Raw genomic sequence first — 20404 nt, forward strand, 5'->3', positions numbered from 1 at the left:
TCATTTTGAAGCAAAGACTAAATGTAGGTCTTAAACCTTGGATCAAGCACTGTGGCCAAAACGTACTGATCCGAGTTCAAGATCTTAATAACTCGAGGATCATTGTGAAGTGAATTAAGTACTTGATCGACAAGGCCAACATACTTTGCGGAATTGCTTTGCTTTCATCTCCTCCTTCAGTTTCTCAAGCTGCTTTTCCAATAGTCTAATTAAAGGAATGACTTGGCTCAAACTAGCACAATCTGCACTCACTTCACACGGCACAACTTCAAATGGTTTCAGCACCTTGCACAGCATTGAAAGGATTCCCCACTGTGCAAGAGTGAAATACATGCCCCCTCCTTTCCCAATGTCATGGCTTGTGCAATACGCTTGGATGGCATTGCGCTGTTCCTCCATCCTTTGCAGCATGTACAGGGTGGAATTCCACCTAGTTACCACCTCTTTCTTAAGTTGGTGACAGGGCAAGTTAAACTGCTCTTGGAGCTGCTGCAATCCTACATGCTGTGGCAAAATGCCTGAAATGGCCTGAAATCTTACGGGCCACCGAAAGCATCTCCTGCACCTTACGGTTATTTCTTAGGAAACTCAGCACCACCAAGTTGATGGTGTGAGCAAAACAGGGTATGTGCTGGAAATCACCCAGCTGTAATGCTTGCACTATATTGTTGGTGTTATCAGAAATGACATATCCTAGGGAGAGTCCAAGTGGTATAAGCCATGTATCAATCACATCTCTTAGTTTGCGTAACAAATTGTCAGCTGTATGCCTGTTAGTGAAGCCGGTGATACAAAGAGTGGCCTGCCTGTGACAAATGTTACGTAGTGGTGTACATGCTGCTGCTGTTCCTGCTGGTGAAGGTGAATGACCAACCCAGTGAGCTGTCACAGTTATATAGTCTTTGGTTTGACCACTTCAACTTGTCCACATATCTGTGGTTAAGTGGACAGTGGGCAGAATGGCATTTTTCAGCGCAATCTCTACATTTGTACACACTTTTTGGTAGAGTTGTGGAATAGCTTTACGGGATAAACCAGCTGCGTTTATTGTGGATATTGGACGCAGATCTAACACTAACATGGCAGCCATGGCGTCTGTGATTCGCTTCGTGACTGGGTGACTGCTGTCATATTTGCTTCCCCTAGCAAATTATTGTTTCACAGTTAATTGTTGAAATGGAGGACTGCTTTTTTTCTTGGCCTTCCTCTGGGCTGACGATTCACCCCCAGCAGCAGCAACAGCAGCAGTGGGACTAACGCTTTCTTCAGAGGAATCAATAATAGGGCAGGAGTCATCCAGCCTTAATAAGTGGGATGCAGGGCTAACTCTGAGCACTACTGAGGATATTGATGAGGATGGTGTGGTGGGTGTATTTTGTAGCCGTCGGGATGTCGGTGAGTGGAGAGTCCTAGCTGATGATGAAGTGCTTGTAATTTTTTTGGAAGAACTTTCAGCCTTTCCCAACACTTTGCCATGAACTCTTGTCAAATCGCGTAACATAGACGAGGTTCCAAGATGGTTAAGGTCCCTCCCTCAACTGACTGTGGCTTGACATACACTACAAATGGCTATACAATTGTTGTCTGGATTGGCGTAGAAATAATTCCACACATAAGAAGTGGATTTTTTTGGTTTTATGGCCTGGCATGACAATGGCCTTTTTATTGTCATGTGCCAGAACTGCTGCCACTGGTGCAGGACTGACACAAACAACCTCATCCTCATCAACATCCTCATTAGCGCCCTTGTCGCCTACACAAATATCCCCCACATCCTCTTCTATTTCCAAAGTGACATCCTCAATTTGTGTATCACCGGCTACACTCGGGCTGTTCAGGCACACATCAGCAGAACTGCTGAAAGGGTCCCTCTTTATGGGTACACTAACAGAATGCTCACGATTAGACATCCCACTGTTGGATAGACTCTTCACAGGGATTGGTGTCATTTGTGATTCAGAGCAAACATTATCCTCTACTGCCTTACTCTTATCTTGCAGCTCGGCTTTGACGCATAACAGTAGTTGTGCACCACTTGTAGGCTCAGTAACATTTTTTGATCTGCCACTAACAGGCAAAGGTGAAGGCCTCATTCTCTCTTTGCCACTGCGTGTGTAGAATGGCATGCTTGCAATTTTTTTTTTATCTGCACTTGACTTTTCCTCACTTACACTTCTTTTTCGCTTCAACACTGTAAAAAAATTTTGGTATGTATTTTTTTGACTGATTTGGAAAGACTGTGTAGTTTGACATCGCCTTTCCCAGATGACGTACTGGGAACACTACCATCAGGACTGGTGACAGAACCTGGTTGCTGATTCTGCTCATATGTGGACTGCTTTGAATCCATTATGAGCCCAAAGCACTTGTAGTGCTACAAATTGTTTTAGATACTGCTGACAAATATGACTTTTAACAGCCAGAAAAATTAATGCAAAAGAATGGGGGACACCCCAAAAGCACTTGGTAGTGCTATATATAATTTTTCAAGACTGCTGACAAACAGGACTTTTTACAGCCAGAAATATTAATGCAAAAGAATGGGTGAGAGCCTAAAAGCACTTGGAGTGCTAATTATAATTTTTTTAGACTGCTGACAAACAGGACTTTTGACAGCCAGAAATATTAATGCAAAAGAATGGGGCACAGCCCAAAAGCACTTGGGGCTACATTTACTAAGCTGCGGGTTTGAAAAAGTGGGGATGTTGCCTATAGCAACCAATCAGATTCTAGCTGTCATTTTGTAGAAAGTACTAAATAAATGAAAGCTAGAATCTGATTGGTTGCTATAGGCAACATCCCCACTTTTTCAAACCCGCAGCTTAGTAAATATACCCCTTGGAGTGCTAAATATAATTTTTTTTGGCACTGCTGCAAAATAGGACTTTTTTGACAGCCAGATAAATTTCTGCAAAAGAATGGGGGACACCCCAAAAACAAATGGGAGTGCTAAATATATTTTTTGGGCACTGCTGCAAAATAGGACTTTTTGGACAGCCAGATAAATTACTGCAAAACAATGGGGGACCCCCCAAAAAGAAATGGGAGTGCTAAATATATTTTCTTGGCACAGCTGCAAAATAGGACTTTTTTGCCGGCCAGATAAACTTCTGCAAAAGAATGGGGGACACCCCAACAGCACTTGGAGTGCCAGAAACTGAAAAAAAACAACCCTCCTCTCTTCTCCTCTTACTGCTGTAACAACTGATTACAATGGTATTGAATACAATCAATCACTGTTTCTGTGCTAATCTAGCCAGTGTGACCTAACCCTGCTCTCTCTCTCTGTCAGATGGCGATGGATTGCTGTGGAGGCTGGTATTTATGCTTTTCAAATCTCGCGAGAACCGAGCTCAGAAAAATGAATACGTCACGATGACGTTTTGCCTCGATTTCGAATCTGAATGGGCGGGAAAGTATCTAGCGTGCTCGGCTCGGTACTCGGATACCCTTAATTCGTTACGATTTGGATCTTGGGGAACCGAGCCCGCCCATCTCTAGTTTAAATAGATGTTTAGTGATCATGATGACTGATTTTCGTTGCAGGACTTCCTGTCAATCATTTTACAGTTGTGTAGAGTAGGAAGCAGTAACAGACAATTGGAGAGCAACTGACGGTCAAGGGCGTAATTAGGGCTGTGCGACAGGGGCGACTGCCCAGGGCGCAATGCTGAAGGGGGGTGCAATTTAGGAATATTTTAGGTTCATTTGGTTAAAATTGAGGGCTAGGGGGGCGGCATTTGTCTTTGTCGCCCCAGGCGCTAGAATTCTAAGTTACGGCTCTGCTGACGGTCAATACATGTAAATTTGGTATTGTGGCTTTACAATGAAAAATGGCAAGAGAGTAGACAGACAGACCAGTCAAGACTGGTTATTTACAAAGCAAATAAACATATAATTTACTGACACAATGTGTGCAGAGTATGAGTACCACTGCCAATGAGGTGTAAATATTGAACTAACAGAAATTTCGGTGCCCAGGTGTCAATAAAAAAGAAAAATAACTAATGTTTTAAACATCAGAATTCAGGCTTTGAAAGGGCAGAACTATTGGACAGAAATTCAGAACTCTAACAGATGTTTTCCAATACTATACTCCAGAATGAATGTCACCCTCATGTACGAAAACCTTATTTTATAGGGTTATAGACATGAAGTCTTTGTTGATGATTATGGAGTTGCTTCTTTAAATTATATGCACTGTGATTGGCATGTTTCTCCTGCAAGCCATTATTTATTATGATCTTTTCTTAACCATATATATGACATTTAGCTGCACCTTTAATTTTATGCACATTTTATTTGCATATTGTAATCCATCCGTCTATACTATTCTGATTTTCTTGGCTAAGCCCTATTCCCTGTCTAAATTGCCTTCCACACTTGACCCTTCCAGTCACTAATTTAAAAACTTATTGTTCCTCCTAAGTGCATTCACCTCCCCAGCACAGCTGCCCCATACTCACTGCAGTGTAGCTCATCCCTACTGTAGAGCCTGCAGTCAAAATAGAAATGACCCACATGCTCATAAAACACAAAACCATCCTGCCAACTTTTCATCCACTAAATTATCTAAGCTCCTGTCTTTCCAGAGTAGTGCATGGCTAAAATATTTCCTTCCTTTAAGTTAATAGCACAATTTCCAAAAACCATTGTTAAAGACTTTGCATCTATCTATAAGTTTGCGGTTGGTATCTGGGTCCAGCCCATCCCCACCTGACAAACAACCTACCTGATTCGCAATGTACAAAACCCAAGCACCTAGGAGGCAGCAAACCATTCAGCATCTGCAGTCCGGGTAACCATATCAGTTCTACTAATAATTTACTTTCCTCCCACCAGTACCACTACACTTTTATTCCCATCTCTAATGGAACACACATTCTCCTTATTGCTATTGTGTGATAAAATGATTGTGATAACACTAACCATTCTGTTTTTCTTTTCTCATATAATGTGGATTATAACAAGTACTTTTTATAGCCCTTGCTTTTGCTCCCCAGCTCACCAGACTACAACTGTATTGTCTAATTATATGTGGCTAAGGGGACATTGTAGCTCAGTGTAAATATGTATATTGTGTATTTTATATTGATGATGTGGCAGTGAGGTTGTTATTCATTGTCTTTAAAGTGAAGCCAGGGGATTATGGGTATGGATCAGGTTGAAAGAAACTGGTGGGGCTAAACTAATTAGTGTCCATTGTTCTCAGAAGACTATTCCAGACAGGCCATCTAGTAGGGGTGGTTCTGTGGAAGGACAGCTCATCTTCACTCCCCTCTCCAACCCCCCCTAGTCCACCACTGACCAATGGTTAAGAAGAAGAGACCCAGGGGTTTGCCTAGGGAGGGGAAAAGACTGTGGAAATTTGACCCTAGATATAAGGATCCACTCCAGGGGGTGGGGGGTGTTCATTCTGGGATTTCATTCATGAAAGGTGCAAGATCTGGTTTTGAGTTGTCGCTCTCTACTAGAATCTACATATGCAGCTGAGAGAGATCAGTGGGTCGTCAAGTCTGGACAACCAGGTGACTGTAACTCCTTAAGCTAGTGGGGTAAGGGACAGATGATGTGGTAAACCTGCCTGGCTTTTATTTACTGTGTGTACATAAAATTCTAGTGTTGTTTGTATGACAATAAATGTACTGTTGTACTTTTCTAACTGCATTTGCCTCAGTGACTATACGAATCCTAGAAGGTACTGGGTAGACTTCCCTGGCATAGGAAGGCACCCGTGGGTGGCCAGCCAGCGTGAAGTGAGCAGCATTGACCCAGAAAACCGGTATCTTCTTCACATATTGCAAGAACTCTGCTGCAACAATGCTACTAGAATGGACATCATCCTGTTAGTACAAGCAGTCTTAAACATCACTGGCTTGCCTCCAATACTCAGCAGTCCACTGATTGCTGGCCTTCTCAATTAGAATACTTAACAGAACCTAGCTGGGCTTAGCCTCAGGCTAGATATGACATAACACCTCTCTCAGGTGTTACCACTAACCTCCAGTACTAATAACACATATGGGGAAACACCAATCAACCAGCCACTATAAGAAACTGCTCAGTGCAGTTCTCAGTGTCTGAGTATCAATTGTGTTCAAGATCAATACTCTCATGACTATACTAGAAAGTATAGCAGTTATTCGTGTTTCTTCAACTCCTGTGTAGAGTTTCAAAAACAGCACACCCATACACACATTTCCAACTGCTGTGTTTTTGGCAGAGTCCTCATACCAGCTAAATACTCTGCTGCTTTCTCAGAGGAAAACAACTACACTGGGCTATGGCCTGGGTCCTCACTAAGCAAAGTCCATATCCTCTTGGTGTGATCCTTACTGAAGTTCAGTGGGGGACTTAGACTTCATTTCAGTGTATTTGGTTGTGCCAATCCTGCCTGCTAGTTATTGTCATGTGTGTGTGTGTGCATTCTGCTGCCAACCTCTGTTCTACAGGGTCACTGTTATATACTCTGATGTATCCATTTGTTTACTGCCTTAACAGTGCCAACACCTTTATGTACCTTATTGCTTGCTACTCGCTGTTCAACCAGTGCCATCACCTCCATGTATCTCATTGCATGCTACATGCTGTGCAAACACCACAATGTAACTTACTGCATGCTAAGAACTGTCCAACCAGTGCCAACACCTTCATGTACCTTAGTACAAGCTATGTGCTGCCCAGGCAGTGCCTACAAACTCTGTGTACTCCATTGCAGATTACCAGTCCCCCAAACTTTGTGCACCAGCTGTACCTTCAGCATTATGCTTACAGTGTTAAACACTTCAGTGTATTCCAGTGAGAACACCTCTCTTTGTATTGCATCCATACATCTTCCAGTATGTTCCCCGGTAGATACAAAAATTACAAGTTTTCACAGTCTCTTCCAGCCATAATTACGTCTGTAACTCCATCCGCAAAGGAAAGGTAGGCAACCAAATAACCAAGCACAGATAATGCTATGTCTGCAGGACAAGGACCAACCACCTACGGATCCCTAACCCTATGGTATATGGAGGGTACCCCAGTGGCTGCTGGAAATTCCTTAATCAAGTGTCTAATCCCTTTTATCTATTTCTCTGTGAATATTTTACTGGAAGGACCAGGGTAGGGTACATCATCTCACTGTTTTCTGGTCAGGCTCTGGCGTGGGCTTCTCCAATTTGGGACCAAGATGGCCCTCTCCTCTAGGCCTCTACAGATTTCATTAATGTCTTCAGGAGGGTTTTGAAAACTTTGAAGAGTCAGTCACTTCAGCGTCATCCTCCAGCTCCACCAAGGATCCTACACAACGGAAGTACATCATCCAATTATGGACTCTGTCCTCTGAGTTGACATGGAATGACAAAGCTCTCCTCACCATCTTTTGGAAAGGATTGGCAGATCACACCAAGGATGCCCTAGTATCTAGAGACTTCCCACTGTCACTAGATCACATATTTTCTGCCTGCATCAAATGTGACATCTGGCTGACCAAAAGGACAGCTAAGAGAGGGGGGATCCCAGGAAACCTCACACCAAACAGGCACACCAGCATCATCCACCTTGACACCAGTATGATGAACACATGCAGATGGGCCAAGCATTGCTTACCCCACAAGAGAGTGGTGCTTTAAGAATAAGCTTTGTTTCTTCTGTGCCATTGAGGATCATTTGCTAAAGAAATACACCAAGAAATCTGGAAAAAGCCATGCTATCTAAGGACCAGGAAAACTGGACTAGGCAGTAATTCAGTAAAAACCTTTCCTAAACTCAAACTCTTTCTTGTACCCATCACCCTTCATTTGTTTACTGCCTTAACATTGCCAATACCTCTGTGTACTTTATTGAGTTATAGTGCTTACTGTTACTTGTACTGTGCTGTTTCACCTTGTACTGTGCCATTGTTTGTCCTTGTACGGCGCTACGGATACTTTGTGGCGCCCTATAAATAAAAATTAATAATAATAATAATAATAATAATTGCTCGCTTTGCGCTCTTCAAAAAGTGTCAACACATCTATGTACCTCATTATATGTGTGCACAGTTCAATCAGTGCCAACACCTCCATGTACCTTAGTGCACATTGCGCTCTGTTCAACCAGTGCAAACACCTCCATGTACCTTATTGCATACCACATGCTGTTCAACCAATGCCAACACATCTTTGTACCTTATTGCACGCTGTGCACTGTTCAAACTGTGCCAAGACTATTGTGTAACTTACAGCACACTACATGCTGTCCAACCAGTGTCAACATTTTCGTGTACCTCAGTACACATTATGCGTTGCCCAGGAAAACTCTGTGTACTCTGTTATTATTATTATTATTATTATTATTAATATTTATTTATAAGGCGCTACAAGGCATCCGCAGCGCCGTACAGAGACAAACAAAATCACAATACAATGGGAGACAGCACAGTACAGTAAACACAGCAACTCAGTACGCTCAATGCACAGCTAGAGAGGGCGGGGAAGGGGGAGGGAGGATCCGAAAACGACGGGGCCCAAGAAGGGGGGCGCGGAAGACAGGGAGACCCCCGGGGGGGAGGAGGGAGCGAAAGTGGACGTGGGGTGGAGGACCTTTGAGGAGGAGGGCTAAGTAGCTGGAGAGCAGAGTTAGAAGTGGTGGAAACAGGAGGAGAGATGGCCCTGCTCAGAGGAGCGTACAATCTAAGAGGAGGGGTGGACAGACAGAGAGACGCAGGGGAGAGAGGGAGAGTAGGGGGACAGAGGCAGAAGATAAGGTAGGAAGTTAAGTGGGAGACAGAAAGGCTTTAAGAAAAAGGTGGGTTTTTAGGGCCCGTTTGAAGCTGGACAGATTAGGGGAAGTTCTGATGGAGGGAGGGAGCTTGTTCCAGTGGAGGGGGGCAGCGCGGGCGAAGTCTTGGATACGCGCGTGGGAGGAGGTTATAAGGGGGGAAGAGAGGCGACGGTCAGAGGCAGAACGGAGAGGGCGGGATGGAGCATGAATAGAGAGGAGGGTGGAGATGTAGGGTGCAGTGGAGTTGGCGAGGGCCTTGTAGGTGAGTGTGAGGAGCTTAAAGAGGATTCTGAAGGGGAATGGGAGCCAGTGAAGGGCTAGGTAGAGGGGGGAGACAAAAGAGGAGCGGCGAGAGAGGAAAATAAGCCTAGCTGCAGCGTTAAGGACGGATCGAAGGGGATCGAGATGAGAGTGGGGGAGGCCAGTGAGGAGGAGGTTGCAGTAGTCCAGGCGGGAGATGATCAGAGAGTGGATAAGGCATTTGGTGGCATCTTGGGAGAGGAAGGGCCGGATGCGAGCGATGTTGCGCAGCTGGAAGCGGCAGGATTTAGCAAGAGAGAGGATGTGGGGGCCAAAGGAGAGAGAGGAGTCGAGGATGACACCAAGGCAGCGAAGTTGGGGGACAGGGGAGATAGAGGTGTTGTCGACAGTGATGGAGAGGTCAGAAGGGGATGGGGTATGAGAGGGAGGAAAAACTATGAGCTCAGTTTTGGCAAGGTTAAGATTGAGGAATCGAGAGGACATCCAGGACATCCATCTATTGCACATTACCAAGTTCCTACTCCTGGTGTATTCAGCTGTACCCTCAGCATTTTGCCTACAGTGTCAAACACCTCAGTGTGTTTCGGTGTGACAACCTTGCTTTGCATCGCATCTATGCATCTTCCAGTGCCTTCCTCCATAGAGACAAAATCCCAGTTTGGCCAATTTGGCCCATTTATAAGTGTTTTTTATATCAGAAAAACTTCTCTGACTCTCTTCCCTCTATCCCTTCTTCTAACTTTGAAACAGCTGCCTACCTGAAGACTTGCTGGTAATCACAGATTACTGAAAATAGTGTTTAAAACTGAAGTTTAGATTATGCATTGTTCCTTGTGGCAAGAGCTTACCCTGAATGCCAACCCTTAATATAAATTATACTTATGTTGCAAACTCTACTGTTTGCATGACAATATTTGTGTAGTTTTTTTGGCTACCCAGAATAGAATGTAACTGCATGAGAACATAAAGTCCCTGTCCATTGGCCCATTCAAATGTAGTCCTGATTGGTTGCCTCAGTGCAGTCTACCCCTTCTCCCTGATTGGCCATCCTGCTCAAATATGCACTAGCATTGGTGCAGTTTTTTAAGCACTTGAATGTAAATGTATGGCAGTGGTGGAGATATTTTTGCATTTTAAGTTGGTATATCAACACTATCACATAGTGATGTGTAACAGTTCTTTTAAGGACTACAAAGTACTTTTCCTACTTCTCCTTCAACTTTGGCTAGATGACTGGATTGGCAAAGACATTCCCTACCCTTCTCAAATAACACTCTTCTTTAGATTCCTGTAAGATAGTAAATGGTTCTAACAGAGGGTAAATCTTCTACTCCCATCCTCCTGGGGTTTACCCCCAAATTGACTTATTCTTTCTTGTGCCCTGTCTCACTACCAACATTGTTAGTTCATCATGAACGTATGTTCATGAACTAAGTTCATCCTTCCCCTTGGACCGAACATTATAGTGTTTCCATTCAGTTAGGAGTGGACAATCTGTCTATGAGTCCTCCTGAAAACTGGATGATACACTCCTGCCATAAGCTAAATGTTTACAGATTACTGACACACTTAAAGAGTTCTTTGTTACTAGTGAATCTTCTAATACTGTATGGCTCTCTCAATGGTTTTGGAAGCTCACAAAGCCACAATTAAGGGTAAGCTCATAGCTATTGCTGCTGCCAGAAACAAGGAGGAAAATGAGCTTATCAATAGATTAGAATCGGAAATTGTCTCTCTCCTTAGTGTAAATCAGGGGTCCCTTAGAATTGACCGCCATAAAGAGCTCTCATCTGCGCTGGGTCATGGAGTGGCGGGTGGCTTTAACATACATTTGCAAATGTGTGCAATTAAGCCTTTTGCATTTTTATCTACAGTAGAAATGGCAGGTCTTTTGCTGGCTATAGCAATGTGCTGGGGGAATATTCTGTGTGTTTGTTCCTTTTAGGATAACCCCACCCTTTCAAGCACCTGCTATAAGCCTATAAATTGATTGAGCAACTTCAACTTCTGTATTTGTCTGAGAGACATGTGGGTGTCAGTAGCTGAAGGGGAGTACTGGCATTGAATTGCTGTTTGGAGGTTTCTGGGGTACCTCTTTGGTTAGCTCTCAATTTAAAAACACATATATGCATGGCCCAATTATAAGGGACTCTCACTGTTTAGAGTTAGGACCACCCTATTAGCAAAAGTGCCCTGGAGTGGAGGGTGGCTTTAACATACAGTTGTAAATGTGTGCAACTAAGACTTTTGCAATGTTATCTACAGTAGAACTGGCAGGTCTTTTGCTCGCTATAGCATTGTGCTGGGGTCCCTCAAATGGGTTCAGCAACGCTTTTATGAGAAAAGCAAGAAAGCAGATTAATTTATCACCCGCACTTAATTGTGAAGGAATTTAAAACCTTCTACTCTATCCTGTATATCCTGTATAACCTGAATTATTTACTACCCTCTCCCCAGACCTCGACCAAGCAATTAATAACTACCTGCACTTGTGTGGTCTATCAAAACTTTCCCAAGAAGCTGCCAATCTCCTCAGTTCTGACATTTCAAAGCAGATGACGATGATAGACACCTTACACTCCATGAAAGTCGCTCCTGCTCCAGATTCAGATGGCCTTCCTGCTTCATACTACAAGAAATGTTCAGGTTTTCTGGCTCCAAAATGTACCTCTATTTTAAATTCCATTCTGAATGATGGTATCTTTGACCCTGCCACAACAAGGGCCAGGATTTTGGTCATCCCCAAAGAGAGGAAGGATCCCTCCCTTTGTTTTAGCTCCCATCCCATCTTATTGGTAAATATTTACCTCAAGATTCCCGCTAAAGTCTTCCCAACAGGCTCAACTTGGTTCGAACATCCTTGATTCATCCAGACCAGGTGGTTTTGTCCCTGGTTGACAGACTGGGGGCAGCACCAAATGGATTATCGACTTATTCCACCATGTAGAAGAGTGCAGGTTGCCTTTAATCTTTCTATCACTTGACACTGAAAAGTCATTTGACTGCATTGGGTGGCCAATCACAATGAAAGCTCTCACCTTCTATGGGTTTCAAATAAAGTTACTCATGGGAATATTAGCTCTCTACAATAAACTCACAAACTCTGTCTTGGTGAGTAGATGTTCTTCCCTTTCTATTCTGGTGAGTAATGGAACAAGACAAAGGTGCCCACTCTTATTTTTGCCCTGTTAATACCCTTATCTAGCAAGTAACCAAGTGAGTCTCTTTACATTTGTCCAAAGTTAAACAAGTTTAACCACTGTGGGAAGAATCTACAGTTCCTTCTGTGTTAATAACAGTTGTTCCAACAAAACAAATGGCATGCATAGTACCTATTGAAGTTCCTCAAGTCCTGTTGTTGTCACACTCTGTTCATGAAAACCCAAAAAAGGAAAAGGAAACAACAGCGACTCACCCCGAATCTTCCATGAGTGTGCATGTGTGTGTGAAAAGAACTATCCCAAATTGGCTATGTTAATAAGGAATAACACTTTATTGATTACAACAAACATGTACATAGAAATAACTAATGAAATAATTTAAATAACTAAGGAATACTTAACTGAATATCCATTGTTTCCAAAGTTTTTTTTTTTTTAAAAAAACAAACAAACAGATTCTGTGTTGTGAGTGGCAGCGTGTGCACACTCGATCTATGTGCGCTCCAATATGCAACGCACAGCCTTGTATTTCCTATATCAGGTATCCTGGTAGTGTCTGGGGGTGTGGTCCAAAGTGTTTCATCATCAAGGAGGCGTGACTTCTTCAGGGAGATGTTGTGAATGTTTAATGCACGTTGCATCTGTCCTTAAATAGATACCAGGGTGGGTGTTGCTATGCATCACCATAGTAACAATGTAAAACATGCTATCTTTTATTATGCCATAAGAGCTCAAATGATGGCAGGCATAGCTCCACAGTTGTGTATCAGCCATATTTCCTGTATTCTATAACTGCAGTAGTTATCATTCCAATTGATGCAGATGAAATTGACAAAATAGGTCTAAAGGAATTGTTGATTTCCTGTGTAAATTTTCCATAACTTGGTAACGCAAACTGATCATATGTTTAAATGCTGTACAATCTAATAATTAATATGTAGTCTGCTCATAAGTAATAAGTCTGTTCATATATGGCTAGTCTCTGCATAGATTAACTCATAGATGATGATCTGTCTACATTGCAGAAGTGCATGTCAATTATTATATATATATATATTGATCACACTAAAAAATTATACAGGTTGCAATGTATTGATCAGCAATCCTGATGTGGTCATTAATATGTGCATAATAGATCACAAGTTGGAGAATGTGTTAAATGTCCTTAATGGTGTAGTATAATAAGGTGGTGTTATCAACCTGGTAGCATATACAAAATACTAATGAATGGAGGCAGTTGGTGATCAAGAGATCTGAGGTTTCAGCGTAGTGGGGGTGACAGGTGGTTTTAGTGAAGATGTGGCATATCTACGACATGTATGAATCACTTGATGGTATATAGGTAATTAAAGTGCAGATATGCCTTAGGCTTACAGCATCAGTTATTCCCAGTTGGGCTACATAAGTACAGAGTAGACAGTGGTGGTTGTCACTAACATGGCTACGACTACACCGACAAGGATTTACCCGACTTCAGAAGGCAGAAGCTGGTAATCACGAAAACATATTAACAGCGAAGCCTTCAAACCACTGCTTCACAGAATTTCGATGAATACTCAAGCTGGTACACAGAAAGTCATGTGACTTTCTAGGACTGTACTATTATTAGAGGTGTTAAATGACTAATGCAGGGAGCCGCGTAATGTAAAATATTTTACAGCAACCCTTCTACTTTGCACATTCCGCGGCTTCCTGCATTACTTCGATTCTGGGAAGTAGTGATTTCAAAGCTTCGCTGTTAATATGTTTTCGTGATTGCCAGCTTCTGCCTTCTGAAGTCGGGTAAGTCCTTGTTGGTTTACTCATAGTCGGGGACATGTACCCAACCCGTAGACAGTACCTGTAAAGAGCAATTATTTAACTTTTAAGTAACCTTTACAGGACAGGGCTCTTCCCTCACATCTCTGACTTAGGGGATTTAATTGGCTCCTCAAAAGGGCAGTTTCACTAGTATCTGCAGTTTAGACATTTATACCACTCTGTTAGGGCCTGTCTCTTGAACAGACCAGCCTCTATGACAGAGTACCTTTGTCTTTCTGGTCACTCCACCTAGGGCTTCAGCTCGATTTTTTATAATAAGCTCCTCCCCATCTCAAATGGTGAGAAGGACCCATATTTCTTTGAACGAGAGTAATGGGCTGACATTCACAAAGTGGTTGCTAGAGCCCCAATCAATGTTTCCATCAAAAAGAATGCCTACAATTTACTCTACTGGTGGTATTATGTTCTATGTAGGCTCTGTGCCACCTACTTTGATGCTTCAGATTCTTGCTAGAGCAATGTTGGTCAGCCAGTGGCTTTACTGCCCATCTGGTGGAGCTACCCTACACATCAGGTGAACGCTGACATCAGAGAGGTGGGGAGTTTAACTTCCAAACAATATTTAAACTTGCTGTGCCTGACTTCCCCTGCCAGAGTATCAGCTTTGCTGTTCTGAGTTCTGAGCATGTTATAATAATTACAACTTGATTTTTGATTATTTGACCCAGCTTGTTGCTGATTTTGTGAGACTTGGATCCTGGTTTTGTAATGAGCTGACAGATTGAACATTTTGAGAAACTCCTCTGTATCTTTCCTCAAAGTGTGAACCTCCTTTCATGCTCAGTCTTTCCTCAACCTTTAATCCAGTAATTATTCTTTGTCCCCACAAGTCCACCCTTGACCCCCTCGCTCCCGGTGCTTTTTGTAAAAAATTTGTATCACCAGTTTCTGTTTACATATTTTGTTTTCAGTTTCAAACTTGATTGTTCATTCACTTACTATTTTTTATCATGTCACTTTAACCTTTATTTGTATTGCTCCTGATGCACTAAATAGATAGTATAAACAACTCTTCTAACAAGATCCTGCACAATGCCTGCTATCATGGCAACACGTTTAATGACATTAAAAACAATTAAGAACAAATAAATGTATATGCATCAACAATCATTAATAATATCAATGGAGCCCAGGAGCAAGTAGATCTCATAAATGCATCTCTTGATAATTACAAACAAATTATACACAGATGCTGATATTGCCCAAGGTTTTCGTTTGATAGGATATGTTACACACTTACCTGTCCCCGTTCCAGCGCCGCAATGCCCTCTTCTTCCGGGTCTCGGCAGCACTGTCACATGACTATGCAGGGCGGGGAATTCAAAGCTGCAACTACTAAAACCCTGCTCTGATGCCTGGGCAGACTCAGAGCAACTTCTTCCTGTTCCTGACTTTCAGGCTTGCTGACTTTTCAGATTCTGCTCTCCAGTGTACCAGACCCAGGTGTGTTGACTATGTTTATTCCTCTGCTCCAGTGTACCAGACCCAGGTTTGTTGACTACGTTTATTCCTCTGCTCCAGTGTACCAGACCCAGGCCTGCTGACCATGCATATCAATCCGCTCCAGTGTACCAGACCCAGGCTTGTTGACTACATTTATCTCCCAGCTCCAGTGTACCAGACCCAGGCTTGCTGACCACGTATATCTCTCCGCTCCAGTGTACCAGACCCAGGCTTGTTGACCACGCTACCTCTGTATCCAGTGTGCCAGACCGTGGCTATCCTGACCACGGAGTGGTTCATATTTATCCTCTAGTGTCAGTGTGATCGTGAGTTATCTCCTACATCCTTACCTCTAGATGCAGACCAGTGGACCGCGACCTGCGTTCCTCCACAGCGAAGCCCATCCCGCCTTGCGGCTGTTCTTGATGAACACCAGGGGGTTCGTTAGACTCCGCACCACCGACCGGCCAGCGCTGAACTAGAGTAAGGCAAGTACTCCATATTTATTACCTACATTACCGCATTGTTCACACGTTACATAACTGTTACAGGATGTAAACAAATAGTTAATCTGCTGGTATTGATCAAAAAACTCTCCTCAGTTAGGACAAAGGGATTATGTAGAACAATTTCAATAGCATACATTAAAAAAAAACATTGCACATAAATGGTCTGGACCATTAGCATACTTAAAGGCACATCTGATATTAGAAATAAATGTAAGTGCATATCCTTCACAGTCCAGCAAATCACTTGTCCGGAGAGATAATATGAAGCAGCAGATTTGCAGCAGATATATTTGTTGACATTTAAATATCCATAACCCCTGGGTTCAATAAATTCAAAGCTCCAGTTCCAATAGATAGATAGACCTTTAGCAGCTTGTTACCCTGACATGTTTCTCCGTTTAACTTAACGGTTTCATCACAGGAAATAAACACAAGACTAATGGAAGTGCTGTTTATGTGATGGGCTCGCGATTACATGATTATACCCAACCAATTAGCATATGAATCCGATTGTTCATTGTCTCCCAAATGTGCTGTAAATAAAGTTAGGCTGCACGTTGTCACGGTAATAGAGGTAAACAACCTAAGGGATCCGACCAAAAGTAACAATTCCAAGATTGAGGCAAGTTCTTTGAAGTGATACTCACATTAATAATTAAAAAGCTGGAAAAACAAATATATTAGATGGTAATGTGCCCCTATGGTTTTTATAGGAATTATACAAATCCACCAAAATCATAATGTAATGAACAGCAACATAACTAACAATACAATACAAAATACATATTATAGAAAATACATATTATAAAAGATAATTATTATAAAACAACCAAGGTCCACAGAAATTTTTACTCAGTCTAAAGGATATATATATTAATAAAAAAAATTAATCAGATAATAAAATTAATAAACATGTATATATAAATATAAAACGTCCCACAAGATGTGTGATTGTGCATAGAGGCTTCTAACGCATGCTCAATTATACAAATATCGACTACATGAATAATTTATAAATGACCAATAAGCAGTCAAAAAAGGCTGGCCCTTAAATGACCATATTTCAGAAGAAAATACATAGCCATGACTGAATAGATTACAGCATACAGTTTTAAAGAAAAAAATTAGAAATAAAACTATAAGAAAAGTTATAAAATACTCAGACCCTTAACAGAGTATTCAGATGTTGTTAAGTTCAATTATATCATTAAGACCAAAAGGTGCTAATGTCCAAAAAGCTTCCCTCTTACATAGAAGGTTGAACCTATCTCCACCTCTATTGGTCATCCTAATTTGTTCTATTGCTCTAATTTTCAAACCTTCCATAGACCTCCCTCTACATAAGGTAATATGCTTAGTCCTAATATGCTTTTGTCCTAACTGAGGAGAGTTTTTTGATCAATACCAGCAGATTAACTATTTGTTTACATCCTATCAAACGAAAACCTTGGTCAATATCAGCAGACTTAGTGTCTGTGTATAATTTGTTTGGAATTATCAAAAGATGCATTTATGAGATCTATTTGCTCCTGAACTCCGTTGATATTATTAATGACTGTTGATGCATATACATATATTTGTTCTTAATTGCTTTTAATGTCATTAAACGTGTTACCACGTTAGCGCTCTCTATTTCTTTCTTTTTAGTAGGTTAATTGGCTGCTATCAAATTGTCCCTGTGTGTTAGGGAACTTAGACTGTAAGCTCTATTAGGGCAGGGACTGATGTAAGTGCGTTCTCTGTACAGAGTTGCAGTATTAGTACCGATATATAAATAAATAGATGATGATGATGATGATGATGATGCTATAAACCTGTGCCTTACAGATAAGAGCTAACATTAAAATCGTTTGCCTGGCTCTTCTGTGTTGAACCCAGATCCCTGAGTCAATGCTGTGCCTGCATTCTGTTCCTAAGTAAGTGTTTAAGAGGAACCATCCACAATAACTATCAGAGTGGTGCTTCAGCAGCTAAACACAACATGCGGTTGTAAGCAGTTCCAGTGAAGGAGCAGTTGGTGTCTGTCTGGTGTTTGGAAAACACCAGTAGGAGTATTCAGTAATGGCAGTTTACTGATGATAATGGTTACCCCAAGTCAACCAATAAAAACAATAAAAATGATAGAATGGGGTGACAAAGTAAGCCCATCCCAGAACAGTATCACTATTTGTGATTAGGATTTATACTTGTGAGGTGAGCTGTGACTATTCTAATCTTGACTGACTATTCTAATGTTCTGCGCACACTTGATACATAGCAGTGCTGACTGATTTGCTAATTTCTTATATTGCATACTACTTAGCAATACAGTGGTTCACAATCTATTAGACTGCAATAATTGTATACCTCTGTACAACCATTTCTCATCCATTTAAGTGTTCAAATACCCATTGTAATTATTGCTTGCTGTTTCAGCTGGTATATTTTACAATTTATAAACTGTCCTATGCCACACAATTGCATTGGATTGTCCTCATTTATATATATATATATATATATATATATATATATATATATATATATATATATATATATATGTCAACCAACAAATAATTAATATCCAGCACTGCTTATTTGTATACTTCATTGTTTGTTCATTGACAGTATCTACCAGAAAAAAAGGAATTTATCTCTTGAACAATTGTTTCACTTCCCTTTACTAGAGAGCTACCAATAGCAGTTCCCAAGATGTATAATTGGTTTGACAGTTTCCCATTGACACTAATGTATACATTACCAGCGTACTGTGTCCATGCAGCTGTATTGATGTATTTTGACCCTAGACTGCAAGCAGAGGCTCTATAATGATATGACAACCAGTTTAGAAAGGACATCTTTAACTCCAGGGGCTAGTATTGAGTGATGAGTCAATTCCAGTAGCATGCACAGCAAGCATTTTGCAGGAAAAGAGAATGATTTTTATAGTCCTAACATAGAATTCAAGTGTATAAAGAATACAGCTTTTGAAATCTTAGAAACTGTAAATACTGATTCTAATGTAAAGAATACACACAACCAAATGTAACAAGTGACATTTAAAGCTCCCCAGTGCTCTAGCTACTAAATATAGACACTTTGTACACAACTGCGTGCAAAGTATCTATATTTAGTAGCTATAGCAAACAAAAAAAAAAGACTTGAGCTATTATAAACTATATATATATATATATATATATATATATATATATATTTGTAACAAAAAGCATCCAGGCCAGGATCCCACTAAATTTGGACATTACTGACCAATGAACAGCAAAAATGTGTTCAGTGCAGGCTACACTATTTTTTGTATGTGATGCCAACTCTGATTTTTAAGATAAAATTGCTAATATCCATCCAACCTTCACTTACACATGATAAATGCAGTCATGACTAAACTAATACTTATGGGAATATAGTATGCATGTCACAAGCCCCACAGGAATTGATAGACTGCATTTTGATGATTACTAGTTATATTGCAAGGCTGCAATTCTTCTGTCCTTTGATATTCTGAAGGCCTTTGAAGAATCTCAATTAAGTTAAGCGCACGCAAAGGGCTTAAAATTTTTAAATCACTGGCTATGTAATCCACAAAATTATGGATCTGTGGAGGTAAGGAGAAGTCTAGAGATAGGGGATATGTATTCTTTCTGTGTGTGGTCTATTGGATTTTACAACTTTTTTTCAAAATTGTATGCATTTTAGCAGTTTCTCAACATTTTACGCTTCTCAAAATAATATAACAACTATGCAATTACCACAACTGTAATATAAAGTATAAATTTGCAAAGCAAAGAAACCTTATTACAGAGCAAATTTTAGGACATTGCTTTAGAACCTAAGGGGTAAAATTAAATTTAGAGCCAGGTGCAGCTAAACATCACCATTTATGGTAAGAAATCTCAGCTCATTTTTCAGTGCACTTCTATGGGATGCAAGCAGGGCCGGACTGGTCATCTGGCAGTTCTGGCAAATGTCAGAGGGGTCAATGAGTAGATGGACCGGTGCAGGGACAGTCAAACACAGGGGTGGATTGGAGATTACTTAGTATCTGTTATATTCTATCTGCCATGCGGATCCCGGCATGACAGTCTGTGAGCCCTAGCTATTGGGGCCGACCCCAACAGTAACTGACTTCCTGATGGCTGGCTCCTCCCCAGGAACATGCCACCTTACTACATGTGCCACGCTGCACCCTCCCTTGTTGTTCCTCGTATCCATCTAACCTCACAGGCTCCAGGTGCGGGTGCACTCAGAGAGGCTGACTGTCTGACAGCTGCGGCTCCCTCCTCGCCAGGTGGAGAACCAGTAGGAGAACAGATCTTTGGTATGAGACACCATAATCAGGTATGTATTTTCTCGTGTACAATACATTTTTGTCCATTTTTGAACATGGGACATAATCACATTGCATAATATGGTTTGGGGGCACTACTGCATGGCATAATAGGATTTGTGGGCACTACTGCATGGTATAAT

General features: G+C 41.4%; 1 protein-coding gene across 1 annotated transcript in view; it reads right to left on the bottom strand.

Annotated features, from left to right (window-relative positions):
* Nucleotides 1–20404, bottom strand: part of CALN1 (calneuron 1) — a 368040-nt gene that overhangs the window by 178420 nt on the left and 169216 nt on the right. The gene's annotated exons all lie outside the window — the stretch shown is intronic.

The sequence above is a fragment of the Mixophyes fleayi genome, chromosome 2 (genome assembly GCF_038048845.1).
Source record: "Mixophyes fleayi isolate aMixFle1 chromosome 2, aMixFle1.hap1, whole genome shotgun sequence".
NCBI classification, from domain to species: Eukaryota; Metazoa; Chordata; class Amphibia; order Anura; family Limnodynastidae; genus Mixophyes; species Mixophyes fleayi.